The sequence below is a fragment of the Antechinus flavipes genome, chromosome 1 (genome assembly GCF_016432865.1).
Source record: "Antechinus flavipes isolate AdamAnt ecotype Samford, QLD, Australia chromosome 1, AdamAnt_v2, whole genome shotgun sequence".
Lineage (NCBI taxonomy): Eukaryota > Metazoa > Chordata > Mammalia > Dasyuromorphia > Dasyuridae > Antechinus > Antechinus flavipes.
Window position 1 is genome coordinate 607,903,746 of NC_067398.1, and position 16,585 is coordinate 607,920,330.

At 33.9% G+C, this 16,585-nt stretch overlaps 1 long non-coding RNA gene across 1 annotated transcript in view; it reads left to right on the top strand.

Annotated features, from left to right (window-relative positions):
- Positions 1 to 15,095, top strand: part of LOC127544389 (uncharacterized) — a 98,144-nt gene extending 83,049 nt beyond the window's left edge. The window contains exons 2-3 of the long non-coding RNA XR_007949432.1: positions 12,630 to 12,762; positions 14,824 to 15,095. This is a non-coding gene — a long non-coding RNA (uncharacterized LOC127544389). The remainder of the gene's footprint in view (positions 1 to 12,629; positions 12,763 to 14,823) is intronic.
- The last annotated feature ends 1,490 nt before the right edge of the window (positions 15,096 to 16,585 follow it).

Sequence of the window (16,585 nt, forward strand, 5' to 3'; positions counted from 1 at the left end):
AACCTGAATCTTCTACCATATATCTTAGATCTATTGCTTCTACCTATTACTGCCTTGTGGGAGTGAGAATAAATCTAATCCATCTTCCAAATGACAGCCATCCTAATGCTTAAAGACAGCTTTTGTATTTCTTCTGAGTCATCCACAAATTTGATAAACATGCTTTCTGTATCTTCCTTTAAATCATTTATAAAAATGAGCAACAGCATTTTAAAGTTAGAAGGATACTTTCTTATCTACTCAGTCAATACTTTAATTTTTTTATGGCTGAGGAAACAGAATTTTAGGAAAGTTAAATGATTTAGCCAAGGTCACACAGTTAATGTCAGATAGATCCAGGCTATCACCTGGGTTTTGGTCCAAGCTCTTTCTATGATCAATCATTCAAATCACCAGAATAATTAATATTCTTTTCTCTCTGTTTCTGTCTCTCTCTGTCTCTGTCTATCTCTCCCTTTCTTTCCTCTCTCTCTCTCTCTCTCTCTCTCTCTCTCTCTCTCTCTCTCTCTCTCTCTCTCCCTTTCTCTCCTCCTCTATTTCACCTCCTTATCTCTTTCTCTCTCTCTCTCCCTCTTTCTCTCTGTGTGTCTCTCTCTCCCTCCCTCTCTCCTTTCATTCTTTTCTCTCTTTCTTTCCTTTCCCCATCTAGTCTCTGTTCTCTTTCTCTCTCTTTCTCTGTATCTCTCCTTCTATTGCTCCCTAATCTCTCTCTCTCTCTCTCTCTCTCTCTCTCTCTCTCTCTCTCTCCCTCCCTCTCTCTCTTCCTCCCTTTTCCTTTTATTCCTCTTCCTTCTCTTTCTCCTCCTCCTCTTCCTCCCATATCAGTCTTGCTATTTCTGTTTCTCTCTCTGTGTGTGGATATATAAATCATGTGTTTATATATAAATTTGTGTGAGTATCAGTTGAAGCCAATGTCAGAGCTTGGATAGATTTCATACATGCCAAAGGAGATCAATTTATAGTGTCAGTATGCTAATTAGTATATTGATAATCTTCAAGATCAGTTTTGATGAATTTATCCTCTTTCATAATAACAGATAATGTTGAATACAGAGGCAATAAATGAATCTGAGTTCAAATCCTCCCTAAGATATTTATTAGTTATGTGATCATAGCAAATAATTTTATCTGTCAGCAGCACTTCGGTTTCCTTATCTGTAAAATGAAAGGTGAAAACAATACTTATATGACTTACTTGATAGACTTATTAAGAGGAAACTGATTTTTAATTTTTAAAATGACATAAATGTGATGATGATGATGATAACTATTTCCTCTATAAAAATGTTTTTGCTGGATTTTGGAGGATGGTATATATATATATATACACATATATATATATACTTAGAATATATTAATATCTAATTGCATAAGGAAATAATATTTTACATGCATACACATACACATATAGATACAATCATGTTAAAGACAGACAAGAAAGTTAGAAGATTAGTATCTTTGCAAGAATTTCCTTATCCTGTCATATTTCACAGTGGACTATTTAGTTACTTAGAAATTTGATCAAGAGTACCTTAGGAGTTAGAAAAGTTATATCCATTTGCCTTTTTGGGTCTTGAAAGTATGTGATCCTAAAGTTTCTATTTCACAAACATCAATAGGATTGTGAGGGCTGGTTTATTTGTTTCAAGATGCAACTTAATAAGTTCTTTCCTTTTGAGAGAGTTTGTGAAGTTTCTAATCTTTTCCATCTGAGAAAGAATTAGGGCATAAAAGAATTTAGGCACAAATTGAAGATAATATATAGCAGTCAGAAAGATAGTAGGTGGCAAAGATAATCAGCTTTGTGTTTCAAAAGATTTGGGTTCAAAACTTGCCTCTGATACATATTAACCATTCATTTAACTTCCCTGGGCAGCTATCTAAGATTGTAAATTGCAAAGATTTGGTAGAGAAAATTTTCTTATACTGATGAAATCCCAAGTCTGGATATCACATGGCTGAGGAGAATAGGATTATATGAATATCAAGCTGAGGAACAGAACCATTGATGGAGTAACAGGGCATGCTCAGAGCTGCCCTGTTTATTTCCAGGCCATTGTGTGTGCTTGCTCAGCACTTGGGTACTTTGACAATAGCTATCCTTGTATGACTTAGCATCTAAGGACTTGGATACTTTGGAGATAATAAAGCAATCAGGGCAAACCATATATTTACTCAATAGATTTCTACCCAATGCAAAAGGTCATCCATATGGAGATTTCAGGCAAAAAACAAGGATGATAAGGACTGGATTTGATATAGGGATTACCTAATATAGAAACTTCTTCCACTAATATATATCAGCCACTGATTTGTCAGTTATAATCTTAGATAGTCATCCAGGAACACCAAGAACTGAAGTGAGTTTTCCATAGTCACTCAAAGTATGTCCAAGGAAAACTAGGTCTTCCTGACTCCAAAGCTGGCTCTCTTAATCAATGGGTCATACTTTTGTGGTTAGTAGAGGCTAAGGCACCACTAAGGGTGCCCTCTCAAAGCCTTACCCGGATTGGAGATGGATTTTTATCTGTGGATCTATTTTAGCCTTGGGTCAGTATAAAAAGGCTTCTGGTGGTTTGAATAAAAATCTTCCTTAGTAGTTTCATAGATAAACTCAAGACTTCCTGGGGTTTGCAGCGAAGAATAAGATATAAATATAAGTAACTACAATATATAGTATCACATTCTATTTGTATTCACATGTATATGTATATATGTGTGTGTATATATTTATATATACGTATATTATATATGTGTGTCTATGTACCCAAATATATATATATGCACACACATTTCTACCAGTTAAATGGTTAAGTAGATAGAGCACTTGGCTTGGAATCAGGAAGACTCATCTTCAGGTTCAAATTCAGCTCATATTTATTAGTTGTGTGACTGAGCAAATCACTTATCCCTTTTTGCCTTAATTTCCTCATTTATAACACAAATTGTAGAAGGATATGGCAAATCACTCAAATACCTTTACCAAGAAATTACTAAAATCAGATCATAAAGAATCAGATACAACTGAAATGACTGAATACACAAACACACACACACAAATACACAAGTATAGACATATATGTATTATGTATATATATGAACATAATACATAACATATATCAGAAGCAGAATTTGAATTCTAGTCTTCCTGATGCCCAAACTGGACTTCTGTCTACTATATTATGCTACCATCAAGATATAGACTTATAAATATCACCTACATTTATGAGAATGAACATTTATTGAAAGAAAATTCAAACATTGCTCCTTTATTACTTAGATGACAGCACATCTTTTACTTCTTTCTCCTCTAATCACTGCAATGATCAATTTGGAAGATTCTTTGCCCTTGTGATGGACATTAATTTTAAAGAGTTGGAAGATGAGGGACTACAAGATGGCTTAAGTCCTCAGTCAGGGAGGGAGGAATAAAATTAATAAAAATATTTGTATTTTCTAGCCAAAGCCTAGCTGACTAGGCTGACTTTTATCTGCACATTTATATTTTTACCCCTTGTTTTGGCAAGTACCATCAACATCTTAGAGGATATCTTGCTCTTCCTAATGTAAGGTAAGATTGTTTTGAGTAGAATCAATGTTCTCACAATGAGTGATTCACCAACTAGAAGAGTCCCCAAATGTTCACTTAAATCGTGAGACATAAAGTAGAAGAAAGAGTAGAATTTAATGGCTTGGGTTCATATCTCAGTTCCTATACACCCATGGACAAATTCCTTTACCTCTCAACCTCAGTTTCCTTAACTGCAAACTATGATAAAGACACTAGAAGTATTTACATCACAAAGACTTCCTAAAGGTTAAATGTCTTTTCAATAAATCATACAGCCAACAAGTATTAAATCAGGGAGTCAAAACATAAGCCATAAAATTCCAAGTTTATCGCTCTTTCTGTATTGGTCTTTGGTGTTTCTTCAACTCCTTCTATAATTTCTTTCCTTCTTTTAGTTTCTCCTCCTCCTCCTCTACCAAAGGTACCCAGTGACTTCTTGCTGTTCTGCTGCTTCTTACTCAAGTCTGCTTTCATGGGTAGTGTCTTTTAAAATATATTCCTCTTTTCTTTTTTTCCATCAAAAACTTCTACATCTTTAGTCTTGTTTCAGCTAATTTTTCAGCTAATTGTCATGTAGGAGAGTGACTACATGGCTAATTTATACTAATATGTTAATGACAAAGCAACTTATAATATCTTCTGCTGAGTCTATTTTCATCTTAGAAGAGATTAGCTTATAGATGTCAATATCTTACTGATATAGGAAAGAATCTCCTTTTGTGGAATTTCCATCAATGAGGCAAGAAAGTGGAAGAGAAACTTTAGGACAAAGAAATTTTCAAGTCACTAAATATCCTTGGACCTCAGTTTTCTTATCTGCAAAATGAGAATGTTGTCCCAGGTCAACTCTGAGGTCCCTCTGAGATCTAAAGCTATGATCCTGATTTTGCTCTGATATCACTCTGTCAAAATATAAAATGAGATCTATACTTAACTGAACTTTTTATACTCTATTTGAATGTTTGTCAATGTATGAAAACAGCCAGACTTGCATACATGGAGCTCTATCTTAATTTGAAGTACATTCAGAAGAAATTTCATACCATCCCATGGCAATAGATCCCAATGTCTTCCAAACCTTCATTTTCACAATCTCCTTTGATATGTTGATCACTCATGTTGCAGGTTAACTATTCTCTTTTACTTTATCCACTTAAATATTAAGGAACATCTGATCACTGTCTCTGGTCAAAAGTCAATTTAGCTCAGTTGGCTAGAACAGGACTTCTTAAACTTTTTCTACTTGAGACCACTTTCTGTCCAAGAAATTTTTATGTGACTGAAGCATATAGGTATATAAAATAGATTAGAGGCAATCTGATCCTAATCTTATCTAAGAATCTCTTCAAATCAATCAGTCAATAAACATTTTTAAGTGTTTTCTATAAGCCAGGCATTATGCTTAGCATGGAGAATACAAGGAAAACTAAAAGATAGTTTTTGCACTCAAAGAGCTCATAAAATAATGGGGAGATAACATGAAAAACAACTTGTATGGCAAAATATATACAAGATAAATTGGAAATATAGAAAATACTAAATATATTAGAAGCAGTCTATTTAGGCAAGGCACTAGGAATCTACAGCTTCCTGAGGCAGCTCATTCCATATTAAACTCTAATTGTTAGAGAAAATTTTTCCTTACATCAGGCTGACATTAATAACTTTTATCCATTATTCTTTTTCCCTCTGTCCTTTGTGGCCAGGTAAAATAAAACTCATTACTTTGTCTAGTAATTACATATTTCTAAGAATCATTCCTACTGTGAATTACTTCACTCTTATAAGAATGATTCACTCTTTTGCTTCACTCTTATAAGATTGTTCTTTGTATTGTTTCAGATTTGAAGCTATGGACCAGATCACATGTTTTAGTGTGTCAAAGATATATTGAACAATAGAATAACTGGACTTGAGAACATTCATTACCTAGGGACAACTACCTATTGTTAATAGAAACAAAAATAGCTCAAAGTATAAGCTCTACTTAAGGTGTGTCAACTTTATTATCCTAATATTTTATTCTATTTTCCAAGTAATTTAGTTAACTAATTGTTGGACATTATGCTCTTGATAGCATTGGAAATTCTATTTTACTCAATTCTAGGTAATAAAGACTCTTGAAATAACTTGCTCAAAAGTCCCCTTGATGGCAGATTAGGTTCTAGCTTTGGGCTTGCCATAAGCTTTGTCTATTTGAGCACAAATGTCTGGATGACAACTGAAAGATTCAACCAAATACTCATACTTATTTGATATGACATCAATTTTGCTATAATTGTTAATATTCATGTAACTAATTGATTTTTTAATTTTATCTAGAAATTTGGCATCTTTAGAAAAACATCAAACTTCTGTTCTTTCTACAGTAGTCTCCAAATTCAATTAAAAAAAACTTTGACACAAGATTAGGGTTCATTACATACCATGCAATTTAGGGTTTCACATTCAGTGGATGCTCCAGAAATATTGCTTGATGATAATTAGGCAGAAATGTTTTCATTAATGTAATCACATTTCACTTAGCACCAAAAGCTTTCAGCTCTGGGCTTGAGCATTTGTTTTTTTTAAGTTACAAATGCATGAGTTTTCCTTGCTGAGGTGGTGTGGTTTGATACAGTTATTTCTGCTAAAGAAGACATTGGCCTTAAGGAGAAGAACAGATAGATTACATTGGTATAAATTCAAAATGATGACATTCCACTCTTTGTCCTTATCTGTGTAGCTCTGATACAGTAATTCTTTGTGCTTTCCTCTCCTCTCCTCTCCTCTTCTCTTCTCTTCTCTTCTCTTCTCTTCTCTTCTCTTCTCTTCTCTTCTCTTCTCTTCTCTTTCATCCTTTCTCCCTCTTCCACTTCTTTCCTTTCTCCTTCCTTCTTTCCCTCTCTCCTTTCTTCCTTCCTTCTTCCCTTCTCCCTCCCTCTTTTCCCTCCCTCCCTCCTTTCCTTTCTTCCTTCCTTCTTACTTACTTTGTTTTTTCTTTTTCTTTTTTTCTGTCTCTGTCTCACTCTCTGTCTCTGATTCTCTCTCTCTCTCTCTCTCTCTCTCTCTCTCTCTCTCTCTCTCTCTCTCGTCATTCTATTTAGTTTTATATGAGGATATGGATCTGCTTAATTTGCTTATCGGGGAAATTGCTACCATTGTGGTCTTCTTGGATCTATTGTTGAGATGGGAAGATGATCACTTTGTAGAAGAATATCTTTTTTAAAAATCTAATACATTTTCTCATAACTTCTTCAATATTTATGATAGGTGAATTTATTTGGTGCTTAATGGTTACTAAGCACTATATGTACTGATCTAATTTTATCCTTCCCTAAGAACTCTGTAAGATGCAATGGAATGAGTATTGAATTTGGAGTAATAGGATCAAAGATCATAGGTATAGAGTCTGAAAACACCGAATCCAATCCTTTTCTTTTATAAGTGAGCTAACTGAGGCCCAGAGTGATTAATGATTTGTCTAAGGTAGCAAATGACAGAGGTGAGATTGAACCCAAGTCCTCTGAGATCACATTTTGATTCTTTGGAGATCATAATATTTCATGATTCATAGCCATGTAGCATCACTTAAAAATAATGATATAGCCAGAGAATCTGGGTTCAAATCCTGGGTTCAAAAATTACTTATTGGCTTTGTGATGTTTGGCAAGTTAATGAAACGTTCTGCATCTCAATTTCCTCATCCATAAAATAAAAATTAGATTAAATGTTCTATAAGATCCCTTCAAGCTTCAAAAATATAATTCTATGATTTCCATTTGTAATTTTCCCTACTGAAGTATTAAGACTAAGAGAAGTTAATTGATATAACAACCCAATAAATAACAGAATCAGAATTTGAACCTTGGTCTTCGAGTCCAAATCCAATAATATTTCCATGACACTAGAAACAAGAATATTTTCTAGGACATCAGGGATAATGAGAACACATATTCTTTCTTACTGATACTATTTCTTCTAATGAATCATGACTCATTTAGAATGTGAAGCCTGTATTTTCTAAAGAAAGAGCTAGATAAAATAAGAGAAAGGTAGATATGGTGGCTGACTTCATCATAAAACTATGAATGATGTCACTGAATTGCCCTAGATATTGTGAAACAGAAAATAGGAGTATTCATTAGTTAAAATACCATCTAATGGTGGTGGCCAAAGCTTAGTACTTCCATAGGACTAGATAAAATAGAACTAAGCTAGAGCTTAAATTGTACAGGATTTAAAATTTTGTTTTTGCAAAACACAATATTTGCTGATAATAAATGTGATTAAATCAGGGAAAAGATCACTTAAAGAGAAGAGATATTGTATTCCCATTCCTAGCTACTTCAGAATTACCCATGGTATCACCAATGTGGTCATTCTTTCCAATAATATTGACCCTAATTCATTTGTGCTTTTACATTCTGAATGATTTTTGATAATGTCTTTGCATGAATCTTCCAAAGTATATGTGCCCAATATGCTGGAGGGTCATCTGCACATATCTAAATATTTCATGAATATCTGTACAACATTTGGGCTATTTTCCTTGATCTTGCTATATTCCTGGCTCACTTTTTTCCCTATACATGTATTTCCTTGATGTCTTTTGTAACATTTCTTTTTTTTTTTATTATTATTATAGCTTTTTATTTACAAAACATATGCATGGGTAATTTTTCAACATTGACCCCTGAAAAACCTTCTGTTCCAATTTTTCCCCTCCTTCCTCCCATCCTCTTCCCTAGATGATAGGTAGTCCTATACATATTAAATATGTTAAATCCAATATATATATATAAATATATGTATATATATATGTATGTATATATTTATACAGTTTTCTTGCTGTACAAGAAAAATCATATCTAGAAAGAAAAAAAAACCTGAGAAGGAAAACAAAAATGCAAGCAAATACAGGTAAGTCATTACTTGCAATGTACCTTACCTATACTAACTTTACAATTCTCTATTGACAATTGCTTAAAATAACAATTTTGATTGTTTGGGTATCATGTTGTTCTAAGATTTGTAGCTATGTAAATTCACTAGAAAGATTTTGATGCTGAAAAGATACTTTTGTATGTCAATGTTCAACTTTGGATCATTAAAACATCCCCACAATTCCCCACATGTAATGAAGCCCTCTTCCTATCCAATTTAGGACTTGACTCATTATACATCTGGAGTCCAGGTCCCTTTGAACTCAGAAACCTTGTGGTCCTATGTTAAAAATCTAAGCAAGCAGTCAGATTTCCCATATGAATATTTAGGACAATCTCTTGAATATCTATGGATATAATTAGGGACTTTCTATGATATGAAAAGAGCAAATAGGTAGTGTAATGGATAGAATGCCAGGTCTGGAATCAGAAAGACTCCTCTTTTTGAGCTCAAATTTGGTCTCAGGATCTTATTACCTGTGTGATTCTGGATAAGTCATGTTACCCTGTTTGCCTCACTTTTCTCATCTGTAAAATAAGCTGGAAAAGGCAATGTCAAACCACTCTAGAATATTTGCCAAGAAAAATCCAAATGGGGTAATGAAGAGTTGGTTGTGACTAGAAATGACTGCACAACATGCTATGAAAACAGGAATGTCTTCAGAACCTCACCATCAATAGAAAAATCTCTCTTTAATTTAAAATCTATTTAGAGCCTCTTTTACGACACTCTTGGTAAAGATATTGCTCTCCATTTTTCCTTCTTTGTTATTGATAGTTGAAGAAACAAAACAAAGTTAGCTCTGGGCTGCATCTGTCAAAGGAACTTGTAAAATCTAATTATATAAATGCTTTCTTGGTACAGATTCTTTGAGGCTGTTTTGCGTTATTAGGTTTTGGTTTTGGTTTTTTGTAATTAGCAAACAATTGACATGAGAGGGTCTCAGATTATACTGTGTGACTATGAACATGTAGTTTACTATGAATAATTGAGTGCAAAATTATATTTCTATATGCATCATATTTTCATTGATACCCCTAATGCATATGTAGTCCATTATATTAAGATTTTATTAAAAATGAGAAAGTAAGCAATGTGTTGATAATTACTAATTTTGGTTTGCCTTTTTATATTAATACCATCTGTGACCTTTTCTATTCATTAAGAATCTTTTTCTTTGAGATATTTTGAAAATGATTCCCAGATAGCCTTAAATATTTATTATGGATTTTTCCTTTGTGCATTTGATCAGACTAATTCTCTTCTTTACCTCATCTTTTTAAATGCCATTTCTATCTTATCATAGAGCAAGCAGTTCAATGAAGTGTTGACTTTTAAATATTCTGGTTCCACTCTTATGAACTATAGGGTCATAGATGTGAATTCTTCATTTTACAAATAAGGAAAATGAAGCTGAAGAGGGTAAAATGACTTACCTGAGGTCATATTATTAATAGGTGATAGTATTGGAATGATGAAGTGTTCTGACAAGGACATAAAAATAATGAAATCTTAACATTGAATGACATCTAAATCAACCTCCTACCCAAGTCCTTCAGAATCCTTTACCTTCTACTTGAACCTTTCTATTTTATTCTAATAATGTAGTATATGTATATATAGCTTCTCACTGAATCTCTTGATTTCTAAAGTAAAAAACAAACAAACAATAAAAACAACTCTTTGGTGGGATCTATTAGGGGCACCAACTTCTAATAAACACACAATTTCTCCAGGATTAGGCAAATTAGCCCCAAGAGTTAATAATTATGACCTCTCTAAGAACAGAAATTTTCACAGTGCCTTATAGGCTAATTGGTCTATGATTCCCACAGTCTCAAATCTGTTGGTAAGTCATATTCTTAGTTTTCCCTTTCTCCAAGCATTTCCCAGGAGAAGTTATTTTCTAGCAGGTTATCTCAGAATTCTGACAGAAAACCTGAGACTCCCGGACATAAAAGTCTATTAAGGAAGTAATTAAGTCAACATGAACTTTGTCAAACTTTTTGTCTTTTACCCTTGAACCACTTGCTTATTTTGTCATTTAACTGTTCTTGCCCTAGTAATTCCAAATCTCATACCACTCTATCCTACTCCAATATTTCCTTTCTCAGAAAATTTTCCCTAGATGTCAAGGAAATTGTTAGATATTCCAAAACTTTACTGTAGTAGGTCCATTATAAATTCAAGTTTTTTATATTCAATAGGACTCTTACCAAATGCAGCAAATCTCTACTTCTTTCTTCTATCTTTTCTCCCTACACTTTCCAAAGTAGAAGCACTTCTAGTTTATTCTTGCTCAGTGTCATTTGTAGAGGGGAAATGACCCCTGAGGGAAGTTTGGATGCTCCTCAAACTTTATAATCATCTCTTCTATGATGTAATTATACCCTGTACATGGAAACATATATGTGACATAGAGTCATACGATTTAGGGCTGGAAAGAACCTTAGAGGTCATTTGTGCTTTTCTTTTAATGTCTAATTAGCTATACCCTAATGATCACAAGCTTTTACTCATTACTAATGGATGTTCATTGCAATGTGTGTCTAATGAATTTTGCTGATCATAGTGATTTTCCCCGAGTTTCTTTTTATCTTTCTTCTCATGCATCTCCTGAGCCAATGATTCCAGTGTCTTCTTCCTGTCTCCCACAACACTATTGGGTCACTACAACCTTAAAATCGAGTATAAATCTATTTGGGCTTACTTTATTACTTCTTCCTTCATGCTTCTCTGGTCCCATTACTCATCCTTCTTGTCATTGACAGCCTCATTGCCAAGTCTGCTGCATTCCCATCTAGCTAGCTATTTCATGAGGCTATTTCTATTATTGGACAGTTTTAATCAAAAAAACTCTTTCTTATAATTGGGATAAAATCTGTATCTCTATAGATTCCAACTTGTGGTCTTAGATCTAGACTAGATTATTCAGCAAATATTTAATATGAATCTAGTACATTCAAAATTAAAAGCTGACCCAAATGAAAAAAATAATAATCCCTACACTCTACACTTTATAATCTAATAGGAGGTGCGGTATTAGACACATATACACATAAAATATGTTACAAAATAAATTATGATGAGAGCAAAGGAGAGTTCTAGACTAGATACTGTAAGAAATTTAAGGAGGAAAAGATCATATTCAAGTAGATTCATTAGGGACGTCTTCATGGAGACATTGGTTCTTGAGTTCAATCCTTCAAAGAAAATAAAATTCATTATAATTTGGTAGAGGGAGAGGGAGGAGCAAGGAGCACTGAATGAGTAGAAGTGGAAATTTGAGAACAACAAAAACAGGTTTTGAAACTAAACTGGGAAAAGGGGATCAAAGAGTTAGTCATGGTGAATGGGATAATGATGAAAGCAAAGCCTTTAAGATTCTATGATTCTGTGATTGCCATCCTTTGGATCTGACCTTCTGGCAATGATCTTCGAAATAACGTCACACCAAATATCTAAGACTGGATTTGAACTTAGGTCTTCCTGACTAAAAATCCAATACTCTATCTTCTTTGCTACTTACTTATCTTTAATGATAGCTATTATGGTTAGTTTTGCTTATTTATACAAGATTTCCCCCCTACTTTTTTTTTTCCTGATGCACAGGAAATAAGGAAATATTAGAGTCAGGAAGAAATGGGTTCAAATTTTTCCTTCTGAGATTTACTAAGTGGATGACTATGGGGGAACTTCTAAGACTCTTCAGAGGAGTTGTTGATGTGCATTATTGGAGAGAATCACCCCACTTTTAATTCCCCCATCAATAAAATCATAGGTTCAGACCCTAACATATATATGTATATATGTATGTGTGTGTATGTATGTAAATGCATCTATAAAGGCATACATATGTATATATACATCTATGTATAGCCACATATAATATATATACACATGTGTGTATGTTTTGTGTATGTTTATATTTCCATATTTCCTTTTAAGGAAACCAGATGAACTTAATTTAATGTCTGATGCTTTTAAACAACCAGTAAAATGTTAAGCAATTTATCCTTCAAAACCCGTATTAGCCCTTTGATGAGAGTTTGTAATTATTTCCCCCTTCTCAATAGGTGTTTCTGGACTATCACTAATTTCTACTTAATTCTTTGTGTCTCTCTTTTTCAAGGATGCCAAAGGGAATGAATTACTAAGCTATCAAAGAAAATAACTTGGCTATGGACAGGGTAGAGGCTGTGCAAATCTTCACCTCTGGTCTATCACAATGAACCAAGTGCTTCTCTCTGACTGTCTTGCCACAGGTCAGTGAGCTTATCTAAATAGAGAACAAATGTTCAATTCATGTTCTGTGAAGTTGGTGACTTCCCCTTTGGTTAAAACCACTTATCTGAATCTGTTGTCTGTCAAAACAATTGTAATAATTTTTGTACCATGGAAGACCTTTAAAAATTCCCCTTTAGGGAGGTTGCCATAGCAACAAAGAGTGACCACAGAGAAATTATTTGAGATGGACTAGAGAAAAATAGATTCTTGACTTCCTTTAAGATTCAGCTCAACACCACCTCTGGGACACTTTTCACCTTACTCTTCCTTCAGACATTGATTAGCTGTGGGGACCTAGGGCAAGTATTTAACCTCCCTCAGTTTTAGTTTTCATATTCATGAAATGGGCATAATAGCACCTACCTCACATATGAAATAAGATATCTGAAGAACTCTGGAAACCTAAAAGTTCTAAATTATTATATTTTATCGTTATTGTGATTATTACTCTGTATGTATCAGCTTCTTTGTCAGATCACAAAGTCAACAAGCTGATTTATACAAAGTAATAACAACAATAATGATAATATGCAATATTATTATTAATTATTATATAATTAATTATTTACCACTTTAGGCTTACAAAGTACTTCAGATATGTTATTTCCTCTGTGAGGTAGGCTCTATTTGCTTAGACATAAAATATAGCATGATTTAATGGATGGAGCACTGAACCTTTGAAAATACCTTAGATCCTTGGCAGATCTGAATCTTAGTTTGCACAAATGTAAAATGAGTTAATTGGATCCAACTAAAGTTCCTGCTTGCTCTAACACTATGATCTTATGAAACTATGGTTCTTAGAGACTATGACTAACTGAATTAATCTGTATTATTAAAGAGAAAATAATATTAAAGAATTTTTTTACAATAGAGTTCAACATAGCAAGTCATTCACATAGGATTGCTTTAGGATTGTGAAGATGAACCTCAAGAACAGACATTCTTTGCCTCAGGACAGATCTCAAACAAGTTAGAGAATGAGATATCACCTAGAAACAATTTAAGGAGGCTGAGTATGATGGAAGGACACTAGCGATAAGCAAATGAAGCTTTTAATTCATTGTAACACCCTATTCTCCATCAAGAGAAACTCAAAATTGGTCTCAGCAAGGCAGCAGCATTTTACTCTATCACAATTTTACATCAAAATTGAAATATGTGGAAGTGTGTGCACTCTCTTTCACAGATCATGACTCCTTTAAACTTAACATGATTTTGGAGAGATGTTATGCTCAAAAAAAAACCCTGTTACTCATGGAGAAGCTGGTCAGGCACTTCTCCAAATTGATTTAGTTTTGTTCTCAGATGATAGACATATTATCTATCACTTGGCCCATATCTTAAGCCTTTCCAGCATAGTGGAACCTGCCCAGAGGCTGGATGCCATTGGCATAGACTTTGAGAATGCAGGGCCATAGATAGCCGTGCCAGGAAAAAGCATCAGAGCAAGACTTTAGTGGAGAAATCAATCTTTCAAAACTTTCTTTATTGTTTTTATAGGCATCTCACATTTCATTGATACTTTCAAGTAAACCTTAAAGGAACCTAATCTGGGACATCTTGACAAAAAGGAGATGAATGCCAGAGGCACTGCTCAATGATTTGTAAACTTTAACTCTCGATTCTGCCTGATGCCTGTCATAGGATTTGGACATAAATAGGATTAGATACAAGGGCTGCATCCTAGAGGTCCCTGGAGTCCAATGGACAGGGCTGAATGAGAAATTAGATTTGAGTGTTGGATTTTTTCAGGACTTATCTATCCCTTCACACATGGAACTCTAAGGGATCTCCAGACACACAAGGGACTTCCATGCTGGGAGGGTTATTCTCATAGTTACAAATCCATCTGCTACTCAAGGTTTCCCCTGGCCAATTTGTGCAAAAGAATGGAATGGTCCAAATTATTCCGTCTCAGGAGTATTCTTGTTTTCCTAGTATGTAAAATATGTTTAAAAAAATCAATCTGGAATCTTTGCAGAACCTTGTGTGCACAATCAGAGATAATCTTCTCTGCTTTTCTTTGTCAACAAAAGCCAGAAAGGACTATCAGTTCATCCTGAAGAAGATTATGGAAGTACTTGGCAACAGCTTTGTCCTTCACTCAGTTACCATTCAGATAGAATCAAAAGCAGATCAGGAACTAGACTACATCTTCTGTCAAGACCCCAAGGACTAGCTCAGCTGGTGTTGAGTGTCATCTGCCTACCTAAGGCAATCCATCAGTATGGATTATGCCATCCAGTAGAGCATAAATAGCAAAGAATTGGAGGAAGAAGTTAAAAAACTCCTGACACAGTACAATGAACATTTTTATGATTCTTTATTTGGCTCTATCCACCACGAAGGAAGATGTATTAGATCTATCAATCAATTGGATTATACATCCATCAGTGGCTGCATTTCAATTATAAAAACGTGTATCCAGATTACTCTTGACTGGGACCAAAAATAACAGCTGTTTGTAGCCAGAGGCAATAAAAAAACTAACCATCCCTCAAATTACCCACATATTACTATTTCTGGGATGGTTGGCTGAAATTGGATTCAGTGCAGATTTAGCAACAATCAAAGAAAGACATGGCCATGGGGGGAAGACACAAAGAAATATGAGAAACAGAAATGAAGGGCAAGAGCAAGATGGATAAAGAAAAACCTGGTACTCAGAGACATTGTTCTTTACCATGATGCTCTCATAATCTTACTTATGGGGATTTGGGGAATTTGGAGGGAATAATTACTATCTCTCTTTGTATTCATATTTCTTTTCCCAGTTGGAGTTTAAATAATACTGATTGTTTACCTTGTTTTCAAAGATAAGCATGATTGAGCTCATTGCTCTATTTTGCTCTCCACTAAAGAAAAGTTTAAGGGTAATTCATATTTTTACAAACCTCAGATACCTAAAGGCAAGAGTTCACAGTGCAAGTCATTCAAAATACTGAGAAAAAAATTCCAACTCCACTTCTTTTTGGCTGTTGTTTATACAGCATAATAATTTGCCCACAGATATAAGTACATGCCCTCCAACATCAAAAAGTGACTATGGTTTTTACCCAAAAGTTCAGAATCAATTGTTGAGGTTGGATGAAAGTATTTAAGTATATTGAGAATTGGACAAAGGCTATTCCTTTGTGAAAATCAGACAACAGTAAGTAAGCTAATGCTTTTGTTATACGTGGAGTAAAGATAGAGAGGGATTGTCAGAAAAAATTGAATTTTGTGATCAAATGAATTGAATTGTGATTCAACTGTTGGGAGTATTTGAAAACCATCTTTCCTTTCTTGCCAAAGTTTATATAATGAAGATAACTGAATCTTTCTTTAAAAAATTTTTTTATTCATTTTGAACTTCAGTATTGAAAGACATAAAAACGAACATTAACTCATATACAGTACAACTTAAAAAGAGAATTCAATATAAAACCATGAATTTCCATTTCACACTGCTTACTTCTTTTAAATAACTATGTAGTAAATTCAAGACATCATTTTCAAACCCACTCTATTTTTCTGTGCATCCTTCCAAATTTTCTTTTGTTCTCTGCCCTGTACTTTCTCCCCTCCTCCCCTTTTTCTCTCCATTCTACCCTAGGGCAGTCTATCCTTAGATACAAATACATATATATATATATATATATGTTTATGATTTTACATATATATATGTAAAACCATACTACTATATATACTTCTATTTATTGATTTTTTCTCTGGAAGTGGGTAGCATCTTCTTTCATAGGTCCTTTGTAGATGATTTTAGTGTTTATAATACTCAGTATGAATTAGTCATTCTTAGTT